Genomic DNA, 953 nt, shown 5'->3' with positions numbered 1-953 from the left:
TTAAAATGCAGAATTCTAGGGATTCAGAAGATCTAGGTGGAGCACTGAAATCTGCTTTTTAATGGGCCCCCAGGTGATTCTGAGTCGGGTCTCTAGGCCACACCATGAGGAGGAAGGTTCACTTAGCATCCTGTGGCCATAAGCTGCTCTCCTGTTCTCCAGTTGACCGGTAGCTGGTTGGAAGGGTCAGGCAGGCAGATGGATGGAGATGCAATTTTACAGTGAGGGCAGGACAGGAGATTGTGGACAGAGTAGAGGATAAGGGGGGAGTTGAGGACAGACTTTGCCTCCTTCCCTGGCTTTGGGCTTCTGGGGGTGCAGAGGAGGTTCCTAGAGCCCAGGGGAAGAATGAGATCAGGGCTCAGAGGTCCTAATACCAGAGCTGCTATTCTATTTTACACACTCTTGGATAATTCTCCTCTTTATTTAATTAATTTATTTATTTTAAAGAATAGGGAAGTGCTTCTTTTTTTAAAACTATTTATTTATTTGGCTGTGTCGGGTCTTCGTTCCAGCATCCAGGATCTTTAGTTGCGGCATGCGGACTCTTAGTTGCGGCATGCGGGATCTATTTCCCTGACCAGGGGTCGAACCTGGGCCCCCTGCATCAGGAGCGTGGAGTCTTAACCACTGGACCACCAGGGAAGTCCCCTCATCTTTAAAAAGGAGGTCATAATAAATAGTTTTGGAGCATCCCCCCAATTCCAATGTTCCTGAGCCTTGAGTGTTAAAACTCAATAAACGTGGATGGATTCCGACTGCAGACATGTCATTCTAGCATCTGGCCAGAAGGTGGCAGCAACACACCTCTCTATTTTCCTGACTCGACAACCACGGGAAAAATTTTTTTCAGGTGCCTCTGGGTTCCCTTCAGTTTAACCGACAGCTGTTTGACTTAGGTCCTGTGCTAGACACCACAGACACAAAAGTGAATAAGATCTGATGGCTGCCCT

General features: G+C 47.5%; 1 non-coding gene across 1 annotated transcript; it reads right to left on the bottom strand.

The window, feature by feature from the left end:
* Positions 1-572: 572 nt before the first annotated feature.
* Positions 573-645, bottom strand: TRNAQ-CUG (transfer RNA glutamine (anticodon CUG)). The gene has a single exon. It is a non-coding gene; the product is annotated as a tRNA-Gln (tRNA).
* Positions 646-953: the final 308 nt, after the last annotated feature.

Source organism: Globicephala melas, chromosome 10 (genome assembly GCF_963455315.2).
Source record: "Globicephala melas chromosome 10, mGloMel1.2, whole genome shotgun sequence".
Classification (NCBI taxonomy): domain Eukaryota; kingdom Metazoa; phylum Chordata; class Mammalia; order Artiodactyla; family Delphinidae; genus Globicephala; species Globicephala melas.
The sequence above is the reverse complement of the archived record's forward strand: the minus strand, read 5'-3'. Positions and strand labels throughout refer to the sequence as shown.